Genomic DNA, 15,946 nt, shown 5'->3' with positions numbered 1-15,946 from the left:
TCCTCACTGTTAGGAAGTTTCTCCTTAATTCCAGGTTGCTTCTCCCTTTGATTAGTTTCCAACCGTTGTTTCTTGTCCTGCCCTTCAGTGCTTTGGAAAATAATTTGATCCCCTCTTCTTTGTGGCAGCCCTTCAAGTACTGGAATACTGCTATTATGTTACCCCTAATTCTTCTTTTCTTTAGACTAGTCCAGGGGTCGGCAACCTTAAACACTCAAAGAGCCACAAAGGTCCTAACCGGAAACCCCCTGTTCAATTCTGGAGCCAACCGGAAGTCTGGTTCCCCCACCATAGAGTCTCCTCCTAGCACAGCATCTTTTTCCTCTGCTGACCAGAAGTCCGGTTCTTCCACCATAAAGTCTCGTCCTACCACGGTGTCTTTTTTCCTCTACCAAAAGCCCTATCAATTGAGGAGCAGACCAGCGACAGGGAGCCACAGCAGAGGGATGAAAGAGCCAAAGGCAGCTCCAGAACCACGGGTTACTGACCCCTAGACTAGCCAAACCCAAATCCTGCAACCATTCTTCATATTCTTTTAGTCTCCAGGCCTTTGATCATTTTGGTTGCTCTTCTCTAAACTTTTTCCAAAATCTCAACCTCTTTTTTGTAGTATGATGACCAAAATTGATTGTAGTATTGCAGGTGTAGTCCAAATAGGGTTCTATAAAGCGGTAGTAATATTTCACGTGATCTTGGCCTTAACTGGGACATTCTTTGTTCTCTGTCCCAAGAAGCAGGAAAATTACAGTTCTTAGATCTTATGGGTAGTCTGAACAGCTGGAGGGGGGGGCGCTTATAGTTAGTATTGTACCAGTGGTGGGTTGCAGGCAGTACGCCCCGGAGCCTGCCTGGAGTGATGGGTACCCTTCCGGTACGGTGCTCCGGAGGGCCCGCCCGCCCGCCCCCGCTCCTTCCTGTGTTTTAAAGCTGTCAGCACTTCCGCCACGTGCATGGCACGTACAGCGCCTGTGCGATGCTCCACTGAGCAGCTGGAGCATCATGGAGGCTTGCGGAAGCATCATTTCCAGCTACAACGCATGCACGCGCCGGAACCCACCACTGTATTGTACCATATTTGAGAGACCAATCTGCAAGTTTTTCTTAACCATCAAAATCTGGAGATTTTGAGTCAGTGACAACTTCCTAACCCCATAATGGCAAACCTATGGCATGCACTGGCCAGCTGACTTCACCCTTTTTTTTTGGCCATTTTTTGCCTTCCGGAGGGCGAAAAACAACCCAACGCGCAAACCGGAAGTTCAGGAACGGACGTCCGGTTTGTGCATTGGGCTGTTTTTCGCCCTCCGGTGGGCAAAAAATAGCCCCATGGGCAAACCAGAAGTCACTTCCGGATTGCCCATAGGGCTGTTTTTCGCCCTCCGGAGTCTTCAAGGAAGCTTCCTGAAGCCTCCAGGGGGGTGGGGGAGGCTGTTTTCAACCTCCTCAGGCTCCCAGAAAGCCTTTGGAGGCTGGGGAGGGTAAAAAACGGGTCCATCGCACACCAAAAGCGGGAGGAGGAGGGCAGGGGTCGCACGAGGGGGAAGTCACATGCATAGCATTAAGGGTGTGGGTACACCTGCGCACGACCCCCCCTGCGCTCCCCCCACTTTTGGCATGTGATGGGAAAACGGTTAGCCATCACTGTTTTAGCCTAATATATCTCCCAGAATATTGTTATAAACATAGAATTGGAAAAGGGAATAACGGAAGCCCTCAACTTATGACCACAATTGAACCCCAAATTTATGTTGTTATGTGAAATGTTAAGTGAGTTTTGCCCCATTTTTACAACCTTTTTTGCCACAGTTGTTAAGTGAATCCCTGCAGTTGATAAGTGAGTAACCCAGTGATTTAGCGAATCTGGCTTCCCCATTGACTTCGCTTGTCAGAAGGTCGCAAAAGGGGATCACATGACCTTGGGACACTGCGACCGTCGTAAATATGAGTCAGTTGCCAAGCATCTGGATTTTGATCATGGGGAAGCTGCAAATGCTGTAAGTGTCAAAAACAGTCATAAGTTTTTCAGTGCCATTATAACTTCGAACGGTCACTAAACAAATTGTTGTAAGTTGAGGACTACCTATACTCTATATATCGCTGTGGGCTTCTAGTGGAAAGGAGGAAAGAGGAAGGGGGAGAAGGAGGAAGAAGAGGAGGACTAAGACCCATATGAAATAAAGCTCAAGAGTTGTATAGAGCTGTGGAAAAGGGGTCTTCAATCTTGGCAACTTTAAACCTGGAGGACTTCAAAGCTGGCTGGGGAATTCTGGGAGTTGAAGTCCTCCAGGCTTAAAGCTGCCAAGGTTAGAGACCTCTGTTCTAGAATACTCAACTGCCCAATTCAAAGGGAAATCTATAAACTAAAAAGAGAAAATTTCTCTCCTGATAGCTACCATAAGTGGAACCATCCATGTACAGCAGGTTTTTTGGGGTGGGGGTGAAATATGGAAATGCTTCCCATTACCCCTAGGAAATTTCAAGTTTCCAATCTGCTTTATTATCTCTAAGGCTTCCACAGTCTCCCCTCCAAGTCCTAATCAGATCTGAAGCTGATTAGCTTTAACGTCTTTCCATCTATTCTTTTCTCTCCTGTTTTAGTTCTGCCTTTGTAGTTTTTAATGCTTGTTTAATAACTATTATATAATGGCTTTAGGTAATGAATGTTTTATATATCTGCTGTTTTATTGGATGGTTGGATGCCACCCAGGTCACTTTCCATGAGATGGACAGCCATATAAAACTGATGAATAAATAAAACCAGTCAAGGTCAGCTAGATGCTGCCACCTGCTGCAACAACTGAGACTTTTAGAATATAAACTTCCACAAAAAAAGTTTTTATGGCCTTACCAGAGAAAAGTGCAGATATTTTTGTCACGATTAATACCTCTTATTTAAAAATAAGAAAAAGCTTAGGTGCTTGGGGAAAAATTGAGGAAGAGTGGTAGGCAAATTGCACTGTTTAGTTTATTGCTGTTAACTTTAGCTCAAAGTCTGTCTTCCAACTTCTAACCTTGACGTACACATTATAATAAATTATTTTATATATCCATGTGTATGATACTATTTTCCCAATTTGTGCTCATAAAAATTACTTGATGTTCCACTACAATTCTGATATTTCAATTTTTCTATTAACAGCAATAATACAAATTCTTAGTAAGGTTTGATCAGCTCTGGGATTGTATCTCTTAAATCCTCTGGATTTGGAATCCTTAGAAGCTATAAATTTCAATATAGAAGACAAGGATTATATATATATGTGTGTCTGTGTATGTGTGTTTTCGTAGATTTTCACGGGTGTAGGTATGCTGGTTTTGTTGTATTCGGGTCTTTTCCCGTGTAAGATTGTCTTACATGGGAAAAGACCCGAATACAACAAACCCACATATGTATATGTATATGTATATGTATGTGTGTGTGTGTGTGTGTGTGTATGTATGTATGTATGTATGTATGTATGTATGTATGTATGTATGTATATGCTGGTTTTGTTGTATTTGGGTCTTTTCCCGTGTAAGATTGAGATTGTCTTTGCAACGTTTCGGCAAGATCTCACCTGCCATCTTCGGCTTACCCAAAGATGGCAGGTGAGATCTTGCCGAAACGTTGCAAAGACAATCTCAATCTTACACGGGAAAAGACCCAAATACAACAAAACCAGCATACCTACACCCGTGAAAATCTACGAAAACAAAGCTGCAGGGAGCTACTCTGTCTTTTTAAAACATGTTTCTCCCTTTTCACATCCAGGGAAATATAATATTCTGCCATTTCAATATTTCCTAGGATATTTCATTTTTCTGGGAGAGGGCTGGGTGATAACTTTCCACAAGAGAAAGACATTATTGCAGCTGCACACTGGATAATTGAGAAAGAAAAAAAAAACCACCTACCCCAAAGAAACACTAACTGGAAGTCCACATGTCCTTCACAATTATGAAAAGCCTTGTGTCAACCATGTCAAACTGTGGAATATCCTTAGGAGAACCAAGGAGAAATGTTCTCATTTCATTTCATTTCATTTATTCGATTTATAAACCGCCCCCTCGCCCCAAGGGGACTCGGGGCGGTGTACAGACAAGAATAAAGTACACTATAGACAACAAAAGTACAAAATCACAGAAAAAACAAATTAAACAAAAAGTCTGTACAATGATCCTGAAATGAGCTAATAATTAAAACCAATTAAAATACCCCAAAATTTAAAATTTAAAATCCCAGCCAGGAAGGTCGGGGAATACGTTATGATTATTATTATGATTGTGATTGGGCCAGGCCAGCTAATTGGAACAGGTGGGTCTTGAGTTTCTTACGGAAGGAGCGGAGATCAGCAATGTTTCTAATATCGGGGGAGAGGTCGTTCCAGAGGGTTGGGCCCTCAGTGGATAGAGTTGCCTCCAAAAGTTACAGGCGGAGGCTTTTAAGAAGAGACTGGACAACCATTTGTCTGAAATTATATAGGGTTTCCTGTGTGATGACCCGAGGCATGGCACAGAGGTAACACAGGCAGCTGGCTGTTCAAACTGGCCCTTTATTGCTCCAAATTTCCCCGAACGAACGCTCCCAGATTTCTGGCATGTTCCAGAGCAAAGTCATGACACACCCACACCCACACCTCAAGCAGCCTCTGGCTGCAAATAGTCCAGTCCATCACCATGAGCACCACAGCTGCAAAGCAAGAAGTCCAGCATGGAAAGGAAGAGCCAGATTGTTGGGGGCAATAGGCTGACTCCGTAAACCGCCTAGAGAGGGCTGTAAAGCACTGTGAAGCGCTATATAAGCCCATGGCTATTGCTAAGTAATTCTGGGCCTGTCACTTTATTGCAGCCCTAGGAATAAGACAATGAGAAGCCGCTTCCGAAAATGTTGGCTTCCAAGAAAACCATATGGTCTTGCCCAAGCGCTTATCAAGGGCCAAGACTGAATTGAAAGTACAAAACAAGCAAAATGAAAAACAAACCAAAAGGAACTAGCCAGAGGTGGTTTCCTACTGGTTCGGCCGAGTAGGTAGTAACTTGGCTGGCCACACCCCTGAACCAGTTTTATTGGCGGACCCATAGGTGCCGCCATCTTATTTTTTGCTATGCGCAGAAGCAATTTTTTTACTACTGCGAATGCGTGCAACAAGCAAGCGTGTGAAGCGCGTCCCGGAGCCAAGCGGCAAAAGCTGGAACCCACCCGTGGAACTAGCATCAAGAAAAACATTACAGAATAGCAATGGCGGTCTAGGAAAAGACAGTGAGATGTCAAGGACCTACAAAGATCAGAATTGTGGTTTTCCTTGGACTCCCTACGAAAGTGAAAGTTGGACTTTAAAGAAGCAGGCCGGGAAGAATATTGACACTTTTGAACTTTGGTGTGGGAAAACACTCCGTAGAATATTGGATAGGCAAGAAAGCACACCAAGAGATAATCAAAAATCAATCCAGAGTTCTTAGTAGAGGAATAAATGACCAAGGGGAAAAAATATCATATTGAAAAAATAGTGTGGTGTACCGAGGCTGTCCACAAGCAGGTGGCGCTGTCCCGGTCTGCCCTGATTGGCCCTTCCGTTCGACGGGAGAATTCTGGTTACCCCATTGGTTCCCCCGACTGACAGCTATCAGTATAAATAGCTGTCAGCCGGGGTTTTTGTTGCTCTGTTCTGTAAGTTACTGTTACGAATAAAAGGGTTAAACGTTCAGCAGCCTCCTCGTAATTCATTACCTCAGAACATAAAAAATAGATCTTGCCCTTTGGAGAAATCTAGACTAGCATTAGACTCAGGGGTGATATTCACTTACTTTCCACACTGGTTCGCAAATGTGAGCGTGTGCCAGGGGTGGGTTCCTGCCAGTTCTAACCTCTTCTATAGAAGAGGTTCCACAAATCTACCGTGCTGTTTAGAACTGGTTCCAGCTCCCTCCCTCTGCCCGTCCGCACCACGCTTGCCCCGCCCGCCGCTCACTGATTGGCTGGTTCACCAATCCCCCCGCCCGCCTCTAAGAGTCCTATCTAAACCTTAAAGTCTTAAAGCATCCCTGGTTTTTTTTTTCTAAAGGGTTAGGGGTGGAAGGGTCTTGTAACTTGACAGCTTTAAGACTTGCGCGCTTCAAATGCCAGTTTCTGAGCCAGCATTTTGGTTGCTATGCAAGAGCATTGTTAAGTGAGTTTCATCACATTTTACAAGTTGGCCACGCCACCCAGTCACATGACTGCCAAGCCACTCCCACTCAGTCACATGGCTGGCAAGCCACTCCCACCTGGTCATATGGCCAGCAAGCCACTCCCACAAAGCCAGCCACACCTACAGAGGAGGTTCTAAGAAATGTTGAAACCCACCACTGGCGTGTCCACACTCACTTCACTCGCACCCTGTCCACACATGCGCTTGGCCTTCTGGGCATGCGCTTTGGCTTATGTCCTCGACTTGCGACCAGTCTTGGGTCCTCAACTTATGACATGCCGCAAGTCCTCGACATACGAATGACAGCCTGGCAGCCAAGGGCTCGCACCTATTGGCTAAGGCGCGCCGGGCTGGTAGCGGACTTTTTGTTGTATTGCTATTGGCTGCCCTGCTTGACAGCTCCCATATAAATAGCTGTCAAGCAGGGCAAGATGCTGAACTTGTACATAGTTGCGTTTGCTATTGTTCTGTTAATAAATCGCTGTTCTATGTTACCTCAGCTGTCTGCGCCTCATCTATCAACGCAGTAATTAATACTTCAATCACGTGTACGGCTTGCCCACATGCACGCGGCTTGAAAACGTACCTAAATAGGATGGCATAGAGCCGGGGCGGGTAGGCAGGTGGGCAGGGGTGGGCTCACCTGCGATTTCCACTACTGGTTCGGGTGAACCGGTCTGAACCGGCTGAATACCACCTCTGATTAAACTAGAAAGTGGGGGACCATGAATTTTAGTCCCACCTTCGTCATGAAAGCCAGCTGGATGACCTGGAGCCTCTATCACTTGCTGTCAGTCCAACTCACCTCATAGGGTTGTTGTTGTGGGGAGAAGGAAGGTGCGGTAGATATGTTTGGCACATTGAGTTATTTGTAAAAATAATAAAGCACTGGTGGGATTCAACATTTTTTACTACCAGTTCTGTGGGCGTGGCTTCGTGGGCGTCACGTAGCTTTGTGAGTGTGACTTTGTGGGCATGGTAGGGGAAGGATACTGCAAAATCCCCATTCCCTCCGCACCCCACTAACCTGCTTTCCAGCTCCGTTCTCCTGTTCAGGGCAACAAAAGAAGATCCGCTGGGGGGTAGCAGGGGCGGGGCCAGCCTATTTGCTGGTTCTCCGAACTACTCAAAATTTCTGCTACCGGTTCTCCAGAACCTGGCTGAATACCACCTCTGTAATGAAGGTGGAATACAAATATATATATATGAATAAAATAATGCTGGGTATGATAGAAGGAAGGAAAGAAGATGACCAGCAACAAGATGGATGGACTCAGTTACTGTGGATAATTAATTGATAATTAGGATAAAAGAACTGGAAGATCAGAAGGGCCAGTTTGGGGTAGATCAACCTGGAGAAAATCTATCCAGCTGATTCCAGAGTTGACACTGACTTGATGGCACATCTTCTATCACTTGTACTTTCTGATAGTCCCTCATTCATATGTGACTGCATGAATTTGTTTGTTAGAAGGCATTCATGAAACCCTTAAAATTATAATGCTTTTCCATTCAGCCATAGTTCAGTTAAAATTGCTCAATGAAGGGGAAAATCTATTTTCTGGGTTTAATTATTCAGGGACATAAGAATCTGTCTATGGGAATTAGGATGGATTACATTAATTCAAGGTCCCAAACTGCTCCTTCACTTCTTTCTAAGTAGAGCAGAAGCCCAAATGAGCCTATTTCGGAGGGCGTCTTCGAAGGACACGGCTTTTATCCTGAAAGATGGGTTTAATTTTCACCTAACGATTAAATTAATTGAATCAAATGGTTAAACCTTAGTGCCTACTAGGCAACTCTGACCCACTGGGTCATCCTTTGTCAGTATTTACTTACCTAAACAGAATCACAACAGGCAGACCAAAAAATAAAAATGAGAGCAGAAGGGACTTCTGACTTCCTGCTGGCTTTCCCATTGATTTCGCTTGTGGGAAGTTGGCAGGGAATATCAGAAATCATGACCACATGGCCATGGCTGATCACGACAGCACCGCGGGGGCCAGAGTTTTATGAACACAACTGCTCTGAATATCCTTGAGATTTCAATTCCATAGGAATAACAGGTCCGGGATTTTGGATGCATTTTTTAAGTTAGTGTACTTGAGGTTCCTTGATTCAAAAATTGCTGTCCTGTGATACAACATTTTGGCTAATTAAAGGCTACAAACAGACAGCACCAAGGCTTTTAGTAGTAACTAGGGAGAAAATTTAGGGACGCGGTGGCTAAGTGGCTAAGACACTGAGCTTGTCGATCAGAAAGGTAGGCAGTTTGAATCCCTAGCACCGCGTAATGGAGTGAGCTTGTTGCAGCGTCTGTCAACCTAGCAGTTCAAAAGCATGTAAAAATGCAAGTAGAAAAATAGGAACCACAGGTGGGAAGGTAACAGTGTTCCGTGCACCTTTAGCATTTAATCGTGCTGGCCACATGACCATGGAGACGTCTTCAGACAGTGCTGGCTCTTTGGCTTTGAAACGGAGATGAGCACCGCCCCCTAGAGTCAGGAACAATTAGCACATATGCTAATTTCAGAGAGAAAATGGATAGTGGGAAGAGAGGCGTTGGTCATCAGAAGGATGGTGTTATATAGGTTTCCTTCAAATGTCATCTGAGAACCCTGAGACGATATTTATTTTAATCCTGCCTTTATTATTTTTTAAATAAATAATTCAAGGTTATTTATTTCCCCACGATAACCCTGGGTTGAGCTGGGAGGGAGTGACTGGTCCAAAGTCATCCAGCTGGGGCTTTGATATCTAAGATAGGACTAGAACTCATTCTCCTGCTTTCACTACTAACAATAGCAATAGCAATATTACTTAGACTTATATACTGCTTCACAGTGCTTTACAGCCCCCTTTAAGCAATTTACAGAGTCAGCATATTTCCCCCCAACAATCTAGAATCTCATTTTACCAAAGGAGGGAAGGAGGAGTCAACCTTGAGCCACATAGAATCAAACTATTGGCGATGGGCAGAGTTAGCCTGCAATATGACATTCTAACCACTGTGCTGTTGCAGAAAATGACAGGCATTAGACTTCTCAGGATACAGGAAAAGTTTATTTGGCAGCCAGGTTCAGAAACGTTAGCCCATGGCTAACGTTGTGAATTTCTGAACAATCTTTATTATTGATGCACGCATTCTTATACATTCTCAAAGACAGTGTAACACGGAAACACTTTACTCATTTCTTATTGGTTACCTTGAGGAAAAAGCCTTACAAGGAGATGGGGGTCTTACTTCTCCTTTTGTTACAGGTATGGACTACGTGCCATTAACGAACTTTAATTGAACCTTGTGGTTTTGGACTTTTGACATAGGGACATTTGCTGGAACATGTTGTGGTTGAAGGCTGATGACATTTCCCTGTCCCTTTAAGCAAGCTTCTAACTGTTCCTTTAAGCAAGCTTCTAACTGTCCCTTTTATGCCACGTCTTCATTCTTATATTTTAATCCATATTTTATTCTACTTTAGTGCAGCTACTGCTGGCTGTTTACAATAGTTTCCCAAAGGCTGGATGCTGGAGCCACAATGAAGTATTCTATAGCTAGTGAACATATTAACGCTCAGAAATATAAATTCTGCGTTTAGAAAGAAGGCCTGGAATGGCTGGAGATTTATGAACTTCCCAGCCAATGTCTCACAAGCAAAGTGCATGGAAAAAGCCAGATTCACTTAATGACTGTGTGATTCGCTTAACTGAAGTGATTCGGTTAGCCTAGCTAAGCCTTCTCCAATCTGCTCCTTTCTAAAATATAGTGAGAATGCAAGTCTACCAAGCTAGTTAGGATTTCTGAAAACTTGTAGCCCAGACACATCTTGACAACATCCGTTTCAGGAAGATTGGTCTAATAGGCAGTTTGTGTGCTGTAAATATTTAGTAGTATATGCAACACAAGTGTTGCTCTTTGCTCAATGCTTCCTGAGAAAGCTATAAATCTTAATAAATTATTACATCCCAGTTGTCAACACCATTATGGCCATCAGTCCGACCAGAACATATTGCTATAGATTTATGCTTCACTGACTCTGCAGCTGGACGTGCTCCAAAAGTGTTCATTATACTTGCGCTTCTAATGGCTTATCCGCATCTTTTTAGTGTGCATCAATCACTTACACATTTCAACAGCTGCAGAGCATGACTGCAGCATAGCTCCAGAATGGGGAAATGAGAGGGCTGCAGTTGTCCTAAAAATAGACTAATGCACATCAAGATTCTTGAAATCCGGAACAGCAATGGGAAGCAAGAAGTTTCGTTTCCCATCTACGACTGGGTTGCTCCAACACACACACACACACACACACACACCTCCATCTTTGCTTTCTAAGTAAGTAACATTATGCAAAGTGCAGAAAGGAACTAAGGGATACTAATCCAAAGAAATGCAGATAACACATAGATAAGAAAACACAGCTAAATCTAATTTATACCAAGCCTTCCTAATACCTATGCCTAAGCAGGGGGTTGGACTAGAAGACCTCCAAGGTCCCTTCCAGCTGTTGTTCTATTCTATTGCTTGCTTCAACCACCTCCACACTCTGCTTTGTAACATTTTCTTTTATTGATTAAACTTCTCACTTCTCCTTTGTCCAGTCATGATTTTCTGTTTCCCTCTTCCTTCCTGTCCACATATTCATCAATTCTATTTGCAGGATTGGAGCATCATTTAAATCAATTACAGTGCATCCTTCCCTTTCTTTTAATTTCCCAAGTACTCATTGGATCTACTTTTATTCATCTTATCCATTCATTGATGCTCTTCGCCATTCATATATTCCTCTTACATTACAAAGCTGTAATCATCCATTGTCATCTCCAGATTATCGTATGTGCTGAAAGGCCACATAACCTTGCCCAGAATTTTCAATTTGGGGACAAGTTAGAAATCCAAGCACAAAAATACATGTCGCTGCTGCATGTTTCCAGCATGCTCTGATTCTCACAAATGAAGTACTATACACAGTATTTTCTGGGTAACCTTCCCAATTATTTTGCTATTGGTGCACATTGAAATATATTAATCGGCCGCAGGTTGAAAAACAACATTCCAAGTCCAATCTTGATAAAATGAACTTAGATGAATGTGGATCAGCCTCTTGTGGCCCACCAGAAGCCAGCGGAGCTGGCAGCAGATTCAGACAGTGAGGAGGTTGTGGAGGAACATGGGCCAGTCCTGGAATCTGGGGAAGCCTCTGATGAGGGCTCTGTGTCGGAGGCAGAGAGGGAGCCAGAGCCATATGCCAGTTATCAGTTGCCTTCAGACATCAGTGAGGCAGCCAAACAGCTGGAGCCTGTTCCCAGTGTGCGCATGCACAGAGTTGCCAGACGAAGGGGACACCTAAAGAACAGGGGTTGACTTGGGAGTAAGGTCAAAGGTAGACAATGAATGCCCCCCTCCCAGAGGAAATAAAAGAGGAGCGAAAGGGGAGTGGAGTTTGCAGGAGACAATTAGTTCGCTTAATTGGTTCGTGACTCTCCGAGACTCCTTGCCAAGTTTTGCAGATATCGGCCTGTCAGCTCTCCAAGCCAAATAAGGTCTGTGACTGTAAATCCTCCCTTGAAAGACTTTGCTGGATGTGAATGAGCAGAATTCACAATCAGTTAATAAAAGGGTTTTTTTGTCAGGACCAGGAGTTTGCTTCATGCTCTTGGGAAGCCTCGGTCAGAGCACAGCCAAAATGGAGTGCGTGCGCAGGTCAACATTGCAAAAACATAGCACAAGTGCTATTCAGACCAGTGACGTGCGGTGAGGTTTATGGCTGGTGAGGCTGGTGATGTCATCAGGAAGGTGGGGAATGGGACCACGTGTGCAGGAGGCTGAGGCAGCCTCAGCCTCCTGCACACGTGGTCCCATTCTCCGCCTTCCTGAGTCAACATGAAGAGGACCGCGGAGCGCGAGCCGCGATCCCCTTCAGGAAGGCAGAGAATCGGACCACGTGTGCCTTTTCCCTTTTCCCTTTTTTTTTCTTTTCATGATGAGAGCGGTGAGGCTCTGCCTCCCCTGCCTCCCCTGACCGCACATCCCTGATTCAGACGATTAGCATGGCATGTAGTCAGATCAGAACATTGGGATGTGGCTGTTGCAGAAGGCAATGGGTTTTTACAGCATGGACAACACAGAATGTATGGGCTGGAAAGAATCTCAGAGATGATCTATTTCAGGGCTGTCAAACTCAAGGCCCGGGGGCAGGATCTGGCCCATGGGGTGCTTAGATCTAGCCCGCGAGGCTGCCCTGGAAACAGCGAAGGTGCCTCTGCCAGCGAAAAGCCACCTCACCAGCAACAGAGGGTTAGGGGGAAATAGACCACACAGCACTTCTTTGAATTTTTTGATAGATTTTGATTTTTTTAACACCTTCTTGAAACCCTTTGCTTTGGTAGATCATAAAAACTGTAGCCTGCCTTCCCGGGCCCTGTTTTCGCTGGCAGAGGACTGCAGAAAGCTGTCGCACCCAAAAACAGAGTCTCGAGTGACGTCGAGCTCACCACGCCCACCCTCGCCACTGCCATCCCCTACGCCCACAAGGTCAAACATTACCCTGATGTGAGTTTGACACCCCTATTTCAATCTCTGCTCCATGCAGGAATGCCCAAGTGCAGCATCTCTGAAAGATGGCTGTTCAGCTATCTTTGAACCCCTCCAGCAAAGGAGAGTCCATCGCCTGTCAAGGCAGGTTGATTTACTACTGAAGAGTTCTCATCCCTTACTGCAAGATTTTGTTTCTGCTGCTCAAGCATAAATTACTCCCTTGTCATTTTTTATCCGGCCCTATAGAACAATTCTGTCCTGGTTTTATATAACAACCATTCAGCTACCTGTAATCGGTTATCATATTTCAGTGTACTGTAGTATTCTTGTCTTCAGGCAAAAGATACCCAATGACTCCAACTATTCTTAATTTTTTTCCCCCCTTTTGGATTGTTTATTCAATTCTCTGGATATACTCTAATAATTAAGTCAATTTCCTTCCCAGAATTCAGTGCCCAGAGCTGAGTGGTATTTTTATGTCCCCTCTCAAGTATTGAATGACCGAGGGGACGGTGATTGAAGCAGAGCTATTTATTAACCTTAACTCAATCAGTAACAGGACAACAACAACACACTCCCGTCTGACAGCTATTTATATGGAGACTGTCAGATGGGGAACCAATAGGAAAGCTGCGCTTCTCCCGCCAGCTGGCCGGCGCGTCGCAGCCAATCCGGAGTTTGTCTGCATTTCTTGACAGGCGCCGGTCGTATCTCCGAGGACACAACAGGTATATTTTAGATTTGGTCTAAACTATCCAGAAAAAAGAAGACAATGACTTCTCTTGATGCTATGTTAATGTTTCAAGCCTGGAAGCCATCTTTTGCATTGGGCCTTCCAGTCTGCCACATTTTCTGCTGTGGGAAAATGGGAGGGGGAATTATATGGAGTATGGGGGCTATATAGTCAAAATAACATTCCTGTCAGCCTCTGCTTTGCTTACTTGCTATCGGCTGCCATAGAAATGGGGAGGGTGGGGGCATGGTATTTGGGGGCATGGTATTTGGGATGGGGATAAATGGTACAGGAGGTGATATGAAGAAGGGAATTTTCTTCTCACCATCTTCTGCGCATGCTGGTGGCCGGTGTTTGAACCTGGTCAAGGCCAATTGTCCTGCATACCAACACGATAGTGCCTTTTGGAGATGCAATCCACATGACACCTAAGGGAGTTACAGATTGGACACTGGGGTGGGGTCATTGGAGGGAGGGGGCTGGGTTATCATTTGATATGTACTTGTTCGCGCCTTTCTGGTTCAGATCTTGCTTTACTTTCACTGCTATCTTTTCATAACCAGTAAAAGTATTTTAATTCCATAAACAATAGAGTTGGGAGTTTTCTTTCCTGGTTATTGATGGACGCACGCCTGACATTAAGCAAGATCTGAACCAGAAAGGCGCGAACAAGTACATATCAAATTATAACCCAGCCCCCTCCATGCCTGGCAATTCCTTTCTCAGAGAGTCTCCGAGTGTCAAGGACATTTTTCCCTGCACTTGGAGTGGTGTGGTTGGGAGGCATCTCTAGTTGGGACAGGGTCTGATTGGACCATGTGATGGACATGTGGGTGCTGGGCAGGGAATTGAATTTTCACTTGGGTGGGGAAAACCTGGAAGCTTTCAGATTCGTGTTTTCCCAAATGTGCCAATATGACATCTCTAATAAAATGGAACTTTGAGGAAATTCAAGCCTCGGAGTCTTCTTTCGTTGGGGGTGTTACTTGGAGCCCTGACATAACGCATGCCAAGATTTTATCTTGGGAGGTGTTTTTTTTTACATCTGCCTTCCTATGTTGACTCATGTTCATCAAAGCCATTCTCTGTATGCTGCCACCCAACATGTTCTCCCCACCATCTGACTTTGGTTTGTGCAAACGCTCTGTAAGCCATTCCATGTTTAGTTTGAAAAATAAAATAACGCTTTTAAACAACACACTATTCAGGACTGCTTCCACAAGAGTAGCTAGTGGTAGTTTGGAAACAGGCCTGAAGAAACAGATGGCAGCTATCTACAATTTCCAGCTATGGGAAGCAAATCATCAAGTAGGAGGGTATGAAATATGCTTTGTACTTCACTGCCACCGGTTCTGGGGTGCTACATTCATGTGCTCCAAAGAAATAGGAATGGAATGGAGCAGAACATAACAGGATAGAATTCTTGATTGGCCAAGTGTGATTGGACACATAAGAAATCAGTCTCTGGTGCATAAGCTCTCTGTGTACATACAAGCAATGTGATAACTCATGGATCATAATCATAAAAGACAATCATCATAAATCATAAGATAATGTTGGAAGAAATGTCTTTCTGGGTTCAGTTCCAAGTGGGGAAAATGACACTGGAAACATGGAGGCTGCCTGGAAAGATGATTTTAATGGTGGACAGGACCACGTGGTTTGAGGGGACCAGGTGATCACATGCTTCAAGATGTTGGATGAAGAAGAAAAGGGGAAAAAAGGGGCTTGCTGAAAGTTCCGGAGTTTTTTATATTCTCTGTTTGGCCCCACCTCTCTGTTTCCTGTTCCTGTGTAAGAAATGTATTCTGATTGGTTGTCAGACTCCCATGGGGCCATGCAGGGGCAATTCTCTAGGCTGTGTTTTGAGTCCAAGTTTGGTTGAGCATTGCTTCTTCCCAGGTGCCCTGTGGTGAGATGGGTAAAGGGCTAATACTATCATGCCTTAATCCCATCACCCTGGAGCTGAAGGGGGAGATCTTTGTCATGTAGAATAGACTGGCTCAGGCATTTTAATGGCCCATTGTCAAAGGTAGGGGCTATTAAGAGTGAGTCTGTTTCCTGCCTAAAACATATTTCTCCATTTCTTATCCAGGGAAATATAATATTCTGCCTTTTCAATATTTCCTAGGATACTTCTAGGAGAGGGGTGGGGCCAAACAGAGAGTATAAAAAACTCCGGAACTTTCAGCAAGCCCCCTTTTTCCCCTTTTCTTCTTCATCCAACATCTTGAAGCATGTGATCACCTGGTCCCCTCAAACCACGTGGTCCTGTCCACCATTAAAATCATCTTTCCAGGCAGCCTCCATGTTTCCAGTGTCTTTTTCCCCACTTGGAACTGAACCCAGAAAGACATTTCTTCCAACATTATCTTATGATTTATGATGATTGTCTTTTATGATTATGATCCATGAGTTATCACATTGCTTGTATGTACACAGAGAGCTTATGCAGTAAGCATAAGTATCAGTAATCAGTAATTACTGATTATCAGTAATAGTAATAGACTA

This window comes from Natrix helvetica, assembly GCF_964273705.1.
Source record: "Natrix helvetica genome assembly, chromosome: 4".
NCBI lineage: Eukaryota > Metazoa > Chordata > Lepidosauria > Squamata > Natricidae > Natrix > Natrix helvetica.
Note: the sequence above shows the minus strand (reverse complement) of the source record.